Below are 12,414 nucleotides of genomic sequence, written 5' to 3'. Positions count from 1 at the left end.
TAAAGACACCCTGTCTTGATGAAAAATAATATAAGGTTCCACAGCCATGAGAGCTTGCAACTCCGAAACTCTCCTGGCAGAGGTCAGAGTTAACAGGATGGCTGTCTTCCAAGATAAAAACTTGATGTCAGATGTGGCAGCAGGCTCAAAAGGAGGTAAGGTGAGTTTTTCCAAAACATAGTTGAGATCCCAAGCAGGAATGGGAGGAGATCTAGGGGGCCTTAAGTTCTTAGCTCCTCTGAGAAACTGTCTCATGAGCTGGTGGGAAAAGATTGGAGGGTCTGTATTATAATGAGCAGAAATAGCAGAGGCATGTATCTTTATGGAAAAGAAAGAGAGACCCTTATGTAAGAGGTCTGTCAGGTAAAGTAAAATCAGAGGAATGTTAGGAATAAGAGGATCTGAACCCTGAGCCTGCATCCAGGAACAAAATATTTTCCATTTTCCTGCATAAGATTTTCTAGTGCTAGGACGTCTGGCTTCTAAAATGACATCCATAACCTGCTTGGATAGGAGAGAATGAATCAAAGACCCAGGATTAACCAGGCTGAGAGTTTTGACATGGGAGTGCAAAACCTGACCCTGGTGTTGGGACAGAAGGTTCGGAATCTGTGGTAAAACCCAAGGGGGCTCCAGACAAAGGTTTTTCAGTGTTGGGTACCAAAACTGTCGAGGCCAATTTGGGGCCAGCAAGATTATCATCTTGGGCTTGTCCTGTTTGATCTTTAATACCCGTGGAAGAAGAGGAAGAGGCGGAAAGACATACCCCGAGAGGTTTCTCCAACTGAATGATAGGGCATCCACTTTCCAAGCTAGTTCGTGGAATGTCCTGGTGCAAAAAATCTGTAGTTGATGATTGAGGTGGGATGCAAAGAGATCTATGTGAGGACATCCCCAGACTGCTGTAATCATCTAGAATATTTCGGTGTCCAGCATCCATTCGTGTGGGTCTGACAAGTTTCTGCTCAGACTGTCTGCCAGGAAGTTTTGCTTCCCTGGTAGAAACTGAGCTTGAAGGTCCAGTTTGCAAGCTAGAGCTGTGTTCCAAAGATTCATGGCTAGTCTGCAAAGGGGATAGGACTGAGATCCCCCTTGCTTGTTTATGTACCCCATAACTGTGGTGTTGTCTGTCTGTATCAGTAGTTGTCCTGGTTGTAGAAGATTCCTGAAAGCCAATAGAGCTTTCTGAACGGCTAACATTTCCTTTAAATTGATATGCAGGTGCTTCTGATCCTTTGTCCAAAGGCCCTGCAGACAGTTGCCCTGAAAATGGGCTCCCCATGCATAATCTGAGGCGTCCGTGGATAGTATCTGAGTGGCAGGAGGCAGACTGAAGAGTTTTCCTTTGTTTAGAGTACATGCCTTGGACCACCAAAGGAATTCCTTTCGAAGACAAGGCAGGATGGTGATCTGTATGTCTAAACTATGGCAATGCTGAGACCATACACTTTTTAAGTACCACTGTATTTTCCTCATATGTAGTCTTGCATACGGTACGAGAAGGATGCAGGAGGCCATGTAACCCAAAGCCTGCAGGAATTTCCTTGCAGATAGCAGAGTTAATGTTGCCAAGGTTTTGAAAGTTGAAGCCAGCTGTAATCGTTTTTCGTATGTCAGAAATGCCATCTGGGTTGTTGTGTTTAGAGAAGCACCCAGAAAAATTATCTGTTGTGAGGGTGTCAAATTTGACTTTATGTTTACAGTGAATCCCAGGAACTTGAGAAGATTCTGAACAAATTCTAGATGCTGGAGTAAGACATCCTTGCTGTCTGCCTGAAAAAGACAGTCGTCCAGATAAGGGTAAATTTGAATTCCCTTGAGTCTGCAATAAGCTACTACTGGAGCCAGGCATTTGGTGAAGACCCTGGGCGCAGTAGACAATCTAAAGGGCAGCGCAGAGAATTGATAGTGCCTCGATCCGGCCTTGAACCTGAGGTATTTTCTGCATTCCTGCCTGATGGGAATGTGTAAATATGCCTCCTTTAAATCCAAAGTTACCATCCATGCATTTTTGGTCAGCATTGGAAGTAGCTGCTGTAGAGTAAGCATCTTGAATTTTGGTATCTCGAGAAAAGTGTTCAAGACCGACAGATCCAGAATGGGTCTCCATGAATTTTGCTTCCTGGGGTCTAGAAAGAGCCTTGAGTAAAAACCTTGTCCCATCTCTGAAAGTGGAACTAGTTCTATGGCTTTCATAGCAGAGAGAGCTTCCACCTGGTTTAAGGCCTCTAACCATTGATGTTTTGGAAGATCTGGCCATCCGCTTGGTCTTGGTAGGGTATGAAAATCGAAATTGTAACCTCTTGAAACCACATCCAGAACCCAGAGGTCTTGGGTTATATGAGTCCAATTTAGGTGAAAGAGAGAAAGTTTTCCTCCGAGAGGGACTTCCAGGCAAGAAGTTCCTGCAGCCCAACAGAGGGAGTCATTGAGTATGTTTTCTGTGAGCTTTTTTGCCCCATCTTTCTAAAGATCTGGAATCCTTCTCAGTGGGAATGGGGTTTTAGCAGAAGCGGCCTTAACCCCCTTAGGACCCTGAGAAATGGTTTCAGGGTCAGCAGTAGGATTCTTGTATAAAAACTGGTGGGAATCAGGAACCCTATAATATCTGTCTGGCTTAACAGGAGCTGGAGGAAGAGAGTCAGGAGTTAAGTTAGCCTCTGAAAAAGCATCATCCACAATATCCAAAATAGGAGGAATAGCCAGGGGCCTATGTTGGGGAAGAAGAAAATCATCCCTTAGTCTTTTCTTAGACTCAGAGTACTCCTGTCCTTCCCAGTGAAAATGTTCCCTCATTTCATGCATAGTTTCCCCAAAAGAGAAATCCTCAGCGGGGGGAAGCTGAAGGAATGGATTCCTCAGCATCAGAATCCTCATAAGGAGAGAAAGAATATTCCTGGTCAGAAGAAAAAACTGAAGAAACAGAAGCCTGATCAGAGGAGTCATAACAAACTTCCTGCCTTGGCCTTTTATCTGGAGGGGGATGTGATGTGAACCCCTAATCATAGTAAGTAAGTCCTCCGCCATCTTAAGTAACTGTTTCTGAGACTTGGGTACCGGATCAGAAGAGGCCTGGGCTGCAGTCTTTGATTTGGAAGGAGTCTTTGCCTTTGCTAGAAGCTGAGTAGGCCTGAAAACCCCTTTGGAAGCCGGTACCTGCACAGCGGCTCCGGACCCATCCAAAGGAGCATTGTCCGAAGGTCCTGCAACAGAAATATTCAAAGGCCTAGTTGGCTCCTCGTGGGAGTCAGTTTCGGCCATTGGTTCTGAAATGGCCGACGACAGGGGCTGAAAAAGCGCCTCACTGACGACGGCCGAACCTGAAGCTGGCTCTACTTGTACAACATCGTCTGATTTGGACCTCGGAAGCCTGTCTTTATCCTTGTGTCGTTTGTGAACTCCGGTAGCCAGAACCGTATCAGATGACATTTTATAATTAAAACACCTACCGAAGTAATGAAATGCATAATCGTACCTTCGTTTAATCGTACGTTGATTGAATCTAGCACAAAACCGACAACTAGCTACGTCGTGGTCAGGGCCTAAGCAAGGAATACAGTAAGAATGCAAATCTTAATGAGGTATTTGCTTCCCACATGAAATACAATTATTAACTTTTTCTGACATCGGACTGGAGCAAGAAAAAAGTTTCCCCAACGGGGTACTTAGCTTTGAATAGGAGAAGAAAGTCTTCGGACTGAAGTACGTTTATAAAAAATTGTCAGGAGTCAGCCGACCGGCACTTGCGAACTGCTATCACCGCACGGCAAGAAAGACTGGAGAACATGGCGTCAGCTGTCAGCTTTGTACTCCTGGCGCTCTGACGTCAGGGAGCATGGCTGAACAGCCGACACCGGACCAAGACTTTGGGATTCGGGCCGACCGAGGACTGCCTGCCGGCAGGGGAAAAAGTACAGTTTTGTACCTACCATAAATGTAGATGTCCGAACTGGATAGCATCTGCAGTCATAACAAATGGGTTGTCCTGTCGTCAGGCAGCCCTTCGGTCGGCCGGATTCCAAAGTCTGGGTCTGGCTTCGGCTGACGTCGCACTTCACCCAACGTCATCTCTGCTGGTCTTCGGGTATAAAGGCATCAGCCGACGCCATTTTCCTCAGTGTTTCTTGCCCCAGATGCCAGTTGCCCTCTTGGAAGGCTAAATTTTGGGTAAATGCCAATGTTTCCAAAAAAGTAGAAGGCAAACACAAAAAATAAGCATGTATGTACATATATACAAACAAATACACCATAAGAGACTCCCCCCAGCGAGCTATTAGGAGGGTAAATACCCTAGGAGTACCACAGAGGGGAAGGAGGGAGGGTAATCCTGACTGCAGATGCTATCCAGTTCGACATCTACATTTATGGTAGGTACAAAACTGTACTATGTCCTTCATGGATGCATCTGCAGTCATAACAAATGGGTAGAATACCATAGCCAAACTAGGGGAGGAGGAAGAAAAATTATGGTGTAGTTAGGATCCCTTGCAGTACAGCAGTGGCAAACCCTGCTCGGGATCTAGAGTATAGAGGTAAATTATAATGCTTGGCAAATGTATGCACGGAGGTCCAAGTAGCCGCCTCAATAATGTCCTTGGTTGCCACTCCTCGTAAGAAAGCTGTGGTAGTGGCTGTAGCCCTTGTAGAATGAGGTCTTATGTTCTGTGGAATTGGTTTTCCATGGTAGGAGTAACAGAATCTTATGCAATTTCCTATCCATTTGGAGATTGTCTGTTTGGAAATTGCTTTTCCTTCCCTTCCTGTTGCATAGGCTACAAAAAGCTGGTCAGTTTTTCTGTTACTTTTGGTTCTGTCCAGGTAGTAGCGTAACTGTCTATGTACATCCAAGGTATGCAGCATTCTTTCCCCCCTGTTTTGTGGATTGGGAAAGAAGGTAGGTAGGTGGATTGCCTGGTTTAAAGACACTCTGGATACCACCTTAGGCATAAATGTAGGATTAGTTCTCATGGACACCCTATCTTGATGGAAGATTAGGAAGGGTTGCACTGCCATTAAGGCCTGTAGTTCCGAAACCCTCCTTGCTGAGGTAATTGCCAGTAGGAAAGCAGTATTCCATGACAGGTGTTGTAGATCTGCTGTTGCTGCTGGTTCAAACGGAGGGAGTGTCAACTTTTCTAGCACAAAGTTCAGGTCCCATGCTGGTAATGGTGGTTTCCTAGGAGGTTTTACATTCTTGATCCCTCTGAGGAACTGCCTGAGTAGAGGATGTGAAAAGACAGGTGGATCAAAGCTGTATTCTGCTGAAATAGCTGATGCATGTATCTTGATGGAGGAACAGGACAGGTCTGTATGTAGAAGCTCTGCCAAGTACTCCAGAATGTTAGCAATATCTATGTTTGACGCATCTTTTCCTCTTTCAGTACTCCAAATGACAAACCTTTTCCATTTTCCTGCATAGTTCCTTCTTGTTGAAGGTCTGCGGGCTTCAAGGATAATGTCTTTAACCCTTTGGGAAAGGTCTGGGTTAGTTGCTGCTATGTGATGTTCCAGGCAGTCAGTTGCAAGGTTTTTAGGTTTGGATGCATGATGTTGTAGTTGTTCTGAGTTAACATCAAAGGCATCAGGGGTATTGACCACATTTTCTCCCGAGACATGCTCCTCAGCAATGGGTACCAGTGTTGTCTTGGCCAGTTCGGAGCTATCAGAATTATCCTTGGACGTTCCTCTTTGATTTTCAGTAGTACCTTGTGCATCAAGGGAAGAGGTGGAAATGCATATGCTGTCAGGCCTTTCCAGCTGAAGGATAGAGTCCACCTTCCATGCAAGTGGGTGGAATGTCCTTGTGCAGAATTTTTTGAGCTGGTGATTGAGTGGGGAAGCGAATAGATCTATTTGTGGCATTCCCCATTTCTTTGTGATGGCCTTGAAGATGTCCGGGTGTAGTATCCATTCGTGAGCATCCGAGGTGGTTCTGCTTAACATGTCTGCTAGGGTGTTCTCTTTTCCCGGCACAAATACTGCCTGTAACTGGATGTTGTAGCTGAGAGCCAGATTCCAAAGGTCCAAAGTCATTCTGCATAGGGGGTATGAATGAGTGCCTCCCTGTTTGTTGATGTACCACATCACTGTGGTGTTGTCTGTCCTTATCATCAAATGGCCTTCTTTGAGGAATGGTCTGAATTTTTGGATTGCCAGTTTTACTGCCAGCATTTCTTTCTGGTTTATGTGCAGGTGCAGCTGGTCTTGAGTCCACAATCCTTGTATGCATTTGTCCAGCATGTGCACCCCCCATCCTAGGTCTGAGGCGTCCGTTGTGATGGTTTGGCTTGCTCAAAAGTTGTGGAAGGGTAAGCCTGGGTTTGACTGGCATGCTTGAGCCCACCATAGGAACTCCTGTTTTAGGCATGGGATTAGTGGTATTTCTGTTTCTAAGCTGTGCCTGTGCTGAGACCATAAATTCTTTAGGTACCACTGTAGCTTTCTCATATGCAGTCTGGCATGTGGGACCAAGATTATGCATGATGCCATGAAGCCCAAGGCCTGCAGAACTTTTCTTGCTGTTAGTTTGTTCTGCTTTGTTAATGCCAAGAAGTAAAGAGGGAGCTCTTTTTGTTTTTCTGCAGTTAGGAATGCCATTTGTTTTACTGTGTCCAATTCCGCCCAAGAATGTTCTTGTTTGGGATGGTATCAGCCTTGACTTTTGTAAATTGACTGTGTATCCCAGGGCTTGTAGCAAGTAAATGACCCTTTGTAAATCTGTTGTCAGCTTGCTTTTGTTGTCCGGTTTTAACAGGCAGTCGTCCAGGTATGGATAAATTTGGATTCCCTGTACTCTGCAGTGAGCGATTACTGATGCCAGGCATTTTGTGAATACTCTGGGCAGTAGATAAGCCAAAGGGCAATGCTGAGAATTGATAATGCTCTGATCCTGCAAGAAATCTGAGGTATCTTCTGCAATTTGGTCGAATGGGGACGGGCAGGTATGCCTCCTTGAGATCTAGAGTTACCAGCCAACACTCCTTGCCCAGCATGGGAAGAAGATGCTGTAGGGTCAGCATTTTGAATTTTGGGACAATGATGTATGTGTTTAAGATGGACAGGTCGAGAATAGGTCTCCAACTTTTCTTTTCTTGGCACTAGGAAGAGTCTGGAGTAGAATCCTTTGCCCTGTTCTGTTATTGGTACTCTTTCCACAGCTCTCATCTTTGTTAATTCCACTATCTGCTGCAGAGCTTCTATTTTTTGATTTGGAGGCAGGTTTGGCATTCCTCTTTTTACTGGTAAGGTGTGGAAGTGGAACCGGTAGCCTTGGTCTATGGTTTGCAAAATCCACTTGTCTTTTGTGATATAGTGCCAATTTTTCAAAATAAGGCTAACTTTCCGCCTAATGGTGCTGCTATTTGCTCCCTGGTAGGCGGAGTCAAAGCCAAGTCACTGTGATTGTCCTGTTGCAGTGGCAGTGGTTGTGTCTGTGCCTCGGTTATTGCCTTGCCACTGTCGTCCTCTGTAGGCACCTCCTCTGGATTGATTTCTGCCTCTAGAGCGTCTATTCCTGCCCCTTTGGGATCTTGTGGAGTCAGGAAAGGACCAATTTTTGGCAGGCCAGTTCCTGCTAAACCTTGGGGCCTGACCCTGTAAGAAATCTTTAACTGTTTGTACAGATTTTGCCTTTTCTTCCATTTTCTTCATTACCTGCTGGGCAGGTGTACCAAATAGACTGGCCTTATCCATAGGAGCATCTAATAGCTTTGCTTTAACATGATCCGTAAGACCTGTTCTTTCAACCATGCATGCCTTCTTATCACTGTGCCAGTCATGGCTGATCTAAATGAAGCCTCCAGTGCATCATAGCCACATTTTAAGGAATGGTTACTAACCTGTTGGATGTTATTCACCATTTCTAATACATATTTCTTATCTAAAGATTCATCAGAGGACAGTTTTTAGTTAACTGATCAAGCATAAACTCTTGGTATTGGATCATATGAAACTGACAGTTTAAAGCTCTAGCTGAGAGAGTAGCAGAGGTGTAAACTTTTTTCCCCATCTCTCTAAGGACCTGGATTCCATTTCAGAAGGAATAGGGTTTTTTGCTGTGGTCGAGGCTACTGCCTTAGGCCCCTGGGATATAGTTTCGGGGTCTGCAAGTGGGGCCTTGTATAGGTGGTGATGAGTGTCTGGCACCCTATAAAATCTATCTGGTTTGGCAGGGGCTGGAGGTAAAGAATCAGGAGCAGTGCAGACATCATTAAATGCATCATCCACAACAGGCAGTACAGGAGGTATAGCTAAGGGCCTATGTTGTGGTAAGTGCAGAAAAGTCCTAAGCCTTTTCCTTGAATCTGAGAAATCTTGTCCCTGCCATTGGAATTGTTCTCTCATGGCATGTAAGGTTTCCCCAAAGGAAAATTCCTCTGGTGGAGAGGCAGCTGGAATGGATTCTTCAGCATCGGAATCTTCATAAGTAGAAAAAGGAGCCTCTGGCTGGTCTGTAATGTCTGAGTCATCCGCAGAATCATCAGAGGGCACTGGCTCGGGGGGCTCTGCTCTAGGTCTCTTTTCTGGGGGCTGAGAGGCCCTGTCTGGGTGAGATTGGGATCCCCTAATTAAGGATATTAAATCTTCTGCCAGAGTAAGCATTTGTGAACTGGAAGTGGGCCTGTGTGAGGGGGGCTTAACAGGCACTGATTTAGCAGATTTGGCTGCTTTAGCCCTGGCAAAGGCCTTAATGGACATGGCTGCAGGAGGCCTAGCAGCACCACGTGCTGGGGTAGAGACATCCAAAGGGATGGTGTCTGATAAATCACTAGGAACCACAGTTGTAGGCAAAACTTCTGAGGCCGATTCAAGTAAGGTAGCAGGAGCCTCAGTAGTAGTCATGGATTCGGCTGAAGATTGACCAGTTTTCTCGGTTTCGGCCGAAACCGAGACACTCGCGGCTTGCTTAACCGTGGTTTCGGCCGAAACCGCGGACCGCGAGTGTCGGTCTTTTTCTTTGCGTTTTTTAACAATTTGGGTAGTCGGAGGATCCGACGGCATAATGTACGCAAAATCTGAGCCGAAAAACTGTTCTGCAAACTCCGACCGACGCCTAAGCGTTCGTCGGTTGAAGGAAGCACAGGCCGAACAGGCTGCTACGTCGTGGTCTGGGCCTAAGCAAGGCAGACAGTAAGAGTGGAAATCTTTGAGGTATTTGTTTCCCACAAGTTAAACAGTTATTGACTTTCTGACATCGGCTGAGGCAAGAAAGAGTCCCCAACGGGTACTTAGCTTTTAGAAGTCTTGAAGTAGTCTTCGGTAGTAGTAATCTCTGGATCTGACCGACCGGCACTTGCGAACAGCTTCTGCTTGCGCCACGGCAAGAAAGACTGAGGAAAATGGCGTCGGCTGATGCCTTTATACCCGAAGACCAGCAGAGATGACGTCGGGTGAAGTGCGACATCAGCCGAAGCCGGACCCAGACTTTGGAATCCGGCCGACCGAAGGGCTGTCTGACGACAGGACAACCCATTTATTATGACTGCAGATGCATCCATGAAGGACATCCCCACAGTCATGACTGCAACAGTGAAACACGATGAACATCACCTTAGTGGCACAGTCTCATGTAGAACAAAGGACAATTAAAATGCTGTACTTCAAGTGAGGCCCAGCTATGGCACATGCAGACCCCAAGCAGTGATGTGCAGAAAAGAAACCCACCTTATCTGACATTATCTAGGTGGCCTGCAGAAGCATTGCCACTAGTAACAGACGCGTGGAATGCATTTGCTGAAAATGCAGATTTCCAAAACAAAATGGAAACCTCAGAGTAAGGAACAGAGCTCAGTCTCCCTTCGAGAAGGAAAGGTAGTAATACCAGCCCCTGAAAAGTAGTACTGGCCTCTTCAAACAGCTTGTGTAGACTGTATGGTGACTTAATGGAGCTCTTTCTAGGGAGTACCTCGAATCACCAAGAAATGGTCATATGACACCATGTGCAAAACCTACGAGTCATTAGTTATGTTCCTTCAAGTTGAAGTAAATAAACAACTGGCCACCCAGTAGCAGTACAAGGGTAGGGTAGTCAGGACTGATGTACAGATTACTCAACTCCTGGAAAAATTCAAAGTGGGGTGTAATATGCATGATACTTCAGTACCATCTTCTTCATACAAAGCAGCTTCTTTTTGGGGAACCGGGATCTTCCAGAGACGGAAATAAGGGTAGTTAGGGAAAACATTCACAGGGGTCAACTGAAGAACCACCTTTCTCCTCTTCTGCATCTTTCAGCCAAGTCTTGGAAAGCTTGTGTAAAGATGCTGTCATCCCGAAGATGGCATCCAGAATGGCATGCTTCTATTAATCCTTAAAACAGAAGTCCCTGGGCCACACCATCCAGCACAAGTGCAGTCCTGTGCCTGATACCCTAGCAACAGAAGTGTCAGACTTAAAAATTCAATGGGGAAACCATTAGTTATAGCTTTACCACAGATTTCTTGATCACAGAACCGGGGAGTATTGCCAGGTTTCCCCAACACTAAATTTACAAAGAACTGCACAACTGAGTCAGCTACACAGACAATTAAGGGACCTACAGCCCTCACAGAAACACACACATTCAACCTTACCACACTGTCCAAAGGTTTTGCATTCCTTATCTTGCAAGCTGGATATGCGCTGTGGAGCTAAACTGACCTAAACAGATCAAATGTGTTGTGGACAGCTCTGTCACAATACTATTATACTCTGCAAGGGAGCTGCAGAAAGAAAACCGGATGCTTCTAGGCTGCAAAAAGGGCTTCCTTCAACCGGTTAACAGGTTGTAGAACTCTTCCTAATGCCCAGTCTTCCTCCTCTTCTCTCCATCAGCTCGTATACTTCACTCCCTCACTCAACCTCTCCCTCACCTCCCCCTTATACTCCCCTCTTCTAATAGGATCATAGGAGGTTACGAGGCTAATGGCCCTAGGGCCCTTACAAGCCTAGCTTAATTATACCCTTGTTTCATTACAAACCAGGAGATATATAGTATGCATATCATGTGATCAGCACCAATTGCCCTTATCAATAAGGGACACAGGTAAAACCCTCAGGGTAAATTTGCAGTTTCTCATCCAATCGTCCAAGTTACACTTAAATAGGGTCACAGAGGAGCTTTGTTTAACGTGAACTGGTAGCTTAATCCAGAGAAGTGGTAACCTCTGGGAGACGTATCTGTCTCTCCAGCAAGTCCTGTTTGCATCACAAGCTAGGTTAAAGTCCCTAGATTGAGTAAATCTTGTCCCATGTGACTTGCGGATGTGTAGCATTTCTATTAAGGGCCAGGCACAAGTCGCCTCTCATCAGTCTATAAGATACAGAGTACACTGACAGTGATTTCAGTCTGTCCATGCAGGACATGTGCTGAAGACCCTGAATTTCCTTAGTGAGAAACCCCTGAGGTATCTCCAGTTGCTGCAGATGTCTACTGAGGTACATATAAAAGGGAGCATTGTACTCTATTATTGTTCAGATGTGGGGGGACGAGTACAGGGGGCGTTGCAACTTCCTTTGCTCTGGATGCTATGCCTTTACTTATAAGATGAGCAACATAGAAGGCCTTCCTCACCACTGTGGACACAAGCTGATCAAAGTTAAGGTAACTGTCAACCTGTGTTCCCAAATCTCTCACCACTGTGTTTATACTTGCGGTGTTATTTTTATCGTAGTTTGCAGTGACATCCTCCTTGCCAAATGGGATGATGATGCATTTTTCTTGTGTTGAGTTTAAGACCGCGACTTTGGCATCTATCATTTGTCTGCCTAAGTCCATTTTGTAGTATGTTTACATCATTTGGGGACTCAATGACTGCTCCCAGTTTGGAGTGGTCAGTGAACTTTGTCAGCCACAGACCATCTATTTTTGCCTGAACTTCTGAGAAACAGATTCCCAAACAGTTAAGTGGCCCAGCACCAATCCCTGAGGAACACCACTGGTGATGGGTCTGCTGGTAGCGGAGGAATCCCAAACTTTGACTTGTGTCATCTGTCGGCGATCTATTTGGCTACCAACCGAATGACACATTGGTTGATCCCCAGCAGAGTAAGTTAATAATGCCTGAGTGGGGGATTGTGTCAAAGGGCTTGGCTATGTCAAAATAGGCAGTACACATCTATATGCCTTCATCCAGGTCTTTGGTGACATTCTCAAAGTCGTCCACCAAGTTTAGCAGGCATAAAATACCCTTGGTGAAACCAAGCTGGGTCAGGCCAAGAGTTTGAGGGTCTCCTCCATCTTTATTAATAAGGTCCATGATGATTCTCTCCAGGCCTTGTAGATGAGACTTGTTAGGCTTATAGGTCTGTGATTCCCAGGGTCAGGTGATGGACCCCCTTTGTACAAGGGGATAATGGTGGCCATTTTTCATTCAGTTGGGAGAAAGCCAGTATTTAGGCCGTGGCTGAAGAGAGTATCCAATGGTTCCACTAACT

At 45.6% G+C, this 12,414-nt stretch overlaps 1 protein-coding gene across 5 annotated transcripts in view; it reads right to left on the bottom strand.

The window, feature by feature from the left end:
- FBXW11 (F-box and WD repeat domain containing 11) overlaps positions 1–12,414 on the bottom strand; it is a 2,367,054-nt gene that overhangs the window by 669,447 nt on the left and 1,685,193 nt on the right. The window lies entirely within an intron of this gene.

The sequence above is a fragment of the Protopterus annectens genome, chromosome 4.part0 (assembly GCF_019279795.1).
Source record: "Protopterus annectens isolate FY-2018-M chromosome 4.part0, PAN1.0, whole genome shotgun sequence".
Taxonomy (NCBI): domain Eukaryota; kingdom Metazoa; phylum Chordata; order Ceratodontiformes; family Protopteridae; genus Protopterus; species Protopterus annectens.
Note: the sequence above shows the minus strand (reverse complement) of the source record. Positions and strands in the feature narration are given on the sequence as shown.